This window comes from Pogona vitticeps, chromosome 3 (assembly GCF_051106095.1).
Source record: "Pogona vitticeps strain Pit_001003342236 chromosome 3, PviZW2.1, whole genome shotgun sequence".
Classification (NCBI taxonomy): Eukaryota; Metazoa; Chordata; class Lepidosauria; order Squamata; family Agamidae; genus Pogona; species Pogona vitticeps.
Window position 1 is genome coordinate 181,459,088 of NC_135785.1, and position 3,134 is coordinate 181,462,221.

Here is a 3,134-nt window from a genome sequence, read left to right on the forward strand (position 1 = left end):
ACAGAAAGACGGGTTACTTACCTGTAACCATGGTTCTTCCAGTGGTCATTCTGTGAATTCACACAATAAGGGGTTAAGTCAGCGCCTGCGCTGGTCTCCTCGGAATATTCCAGAGCTCTGCAAAGAGAAACATTGTCAATACTATCTATACTGCGCATGCTCCGCCCGCCCAATCCTCAGTTCCATTTATCCGCCACATGCCCATGCAAAGGGATTTGCAGATATACAGTGACGGACAGAGGGGAGGACGGGCGGGTTTGTGTGAATTCACAGAATGACCACTGGAAGAACCATGGTTACAGGTAAGTAACCCGTCTTTCTTCTGCGTGGTCTTCTGTGAATGCACACAATAAGGGGTGATTAACAAGCTGGCTTACCGGTTGGTGGGTCGTCACTGCAGGACAGACGCGAGGACAGCTCTCCCAAATCTCGTCTCCCTCTTGGCTCTCATGTCCACCCTATAGTGGGAGATGAAGGTGGAGGCACTTGACCATGTAGCAGTTCTGCAAATATCTGGAAGGTCAACTCCGCGCAGAAGTGCTGTAGAGGAGGCCACTGCCCTGGTGGAATGGGCACGCAGGCCCTCAGGAGGAGGTTTGTGCTGTAATTCATATGCCAACGATATCGCTGAAACAAGCCAACGGGAGATAGATGAGGAAGAGGCTGGTAAACCCTTCTTGTGCCCAAAGTAACATAGGAAAAGCTTAGGAGACAATCTGAACTCCTTAGTGCGTGCAACATAAAAGGAGAGTGCCCTCCTGACGTCCAAAGAATGGAGCATGCGCTCTGTTTCATTGGCAGGCTGTGAGAAAAAGGTGGGTAGAATCAGCGGTTGATTTAGGTGAAACTCTGAAACAACCTTCGGGAGAAAGGACACGTCGGTGTGGAGAATAACCTTGTCATTGAAGAATTGTAAAAAGGGTTGGTCAGCCCTCAAGGCGGCTAGTTCACTAGCACGACGAGCAGATGTAATTGCGACCAGGAATAACACTTTCAAAGATAGCAACTTTAAGGAACATGTAGCAAGTGGTTCAAAAGGGGGACGCATGAGTGCATTGAGAACCAGAGTCAGAGACCACTGGGGCATCAGAGGTTTGAGAGGTGGTCTAAGATGAATGAGTCCTTTGAGGAAAGCTTTGACTGTAGGGTGAGAGAAAAGGCGTGAGGAGGGCGATTCCCTGGGCTGGAAGGAGACAATTGCAGCTAAATAAACCTTCAATGTGGCAACAGACAATCTGAGGTCAAACAAGTAACGAAGAAACTGAAGTGTTGTAGAAAGAGAAGCCGGAACGGCCGATAAACCTTTGGATTCAGTGAATTTAACGAAGCTCTTCCACTTATAGGCATATAAAGCAGAGGTAGAAGCTTTCTTGGATTTATCTAGGATTTCCTTGATCTGCGGGATATCCTCCACGCTGTGAGTCGAAGAGTGTGGAGATCGGGGTGAAGCACTGTTCCCGCATCCTGTGTGATGAGCGCAGGAAAGTTGGGAAGGCGCACCGAATCGACTGACATCTCCAGTAATGTTGGAAACCAAGGCTGGCGAGGCCAGAAGGGGGTAATCAGTATGGCTTCTGCTGACTGTTGGTGAAGTTGTACCAGAGTTCTCTGTATTAATGGGAACGGCGGGAAGGCGTAAAGTAGACCGTTTCTCCAAGAGAGCATGAAGGCATCTCCCAGCGAGTCGCGGCCTAGGCCTGCCCGGGATGCATATTGTGGACACTTCGTATTCTGGTGTGTGGCAAACAGATCTAGAAGAGGTTTGCCCCATCGCCGACATAGTTGGTGGAACACTGTCAGATTCAATTCCCATTCGTGCATCTGATCGAGGCGGCGACTGAGTTGGTCCGCCAGAAAGTTGTCCTCTGTGGAGAGGTGAACTGCTACTGGGAATACGTGGTTCTGGTAGCACCATTCCCATAGAGTTACTGTAAGAAAAAGCAGGGATGGAGAATGTGTGCCCCCCTGCTTGTTTATATAGTACATGGCCGTGGTGTTGTCGGTGACTATCTGAACACCACGGCCACATACTAGGGGAAAAAAGGCTCTGAGTGCCTTGAATACTGCGAGAATCTCGAGGTGGTTGATGTGGAAGGACTTCTCCTGACGGGACCACCGAGCATGCACACGATGGTGCCCACAGTGCGCTCCCCAGCCTGTGGGACTTGCATCTGTAGTAACTTGGGCCGTAAGCCTTAGGGGCCGGAATGGGCGACCCACCTGCAGATGTGGTGGGAAGGCCCACCATTGGAGTTGCTGTACTAACTCCTGTGACACTAGAAGTCTCTTTTCTTGGTGATCCTTGAGAGGACTGAAAAGGGATAACAGCCAAATTTGTAGGGATCTGAGTTTCAGTCGAGCGTGAGCAACTGAGGGGGTCGTAGAGGACATGAGCCCTAGAAGATGTTGAGCGTGTCTTGCTGAGACTGAGCGACCCGGGTGGAACTTCTGAATGGCATTGCGAATCTTTCTTATTCGTTGACGTGGAAGAAATATGCGCCCCCTGCGCGCATCTATCCTGGCACCAATGTAGTGTACTGTTTTGGAAGGACGAAGATGTGATTTTTTGTAATTTATTGTGAGTCCCAGGCCCTTGAGGAGACGGAGGATGAATTTGGTATCCCTGTAGGCCTTGTGTCTGGATGGAGAGACGACTAACCAGTCGTCGATGTATGGGAATACGTGAATGCCGTTGAGCCGGAGGTAAGCCGCCACAGGAGCCATGCATTTTGTGAAAGTGCGAGGCGCTGTGGCGAGGCCGAATGGAAGAGCCAAGTACTGGTAGATTGTGTCCTGGAAGATGAACCTGAGGAACTTTCGATGATCTGGATGAATGGTGATGTGAAAGTAAGCGTCCTTGAGATCTATGAGGACGAACCAGTGTTTCTTTTTCAGGAGGTGCGTGATGGATTCCAATGTCACCATGCGAAATCGACGAGGATGCAGGTAAGTATTCAAGTCTCTTAAATCGAGGATGGGCCTCATGCCGCCGTCTTTTTTGGTGACGGCAAAGTAGCGGGAATAGAAACCGTTGGGCATATCTGTTTGTGGGACAGCTTGAATGGCTCCCTTTGAAAGCAAAGATTGAACCTCCTCCTCTAGAATGGGGTTTGCAGTAGTATATTGCACCCCTC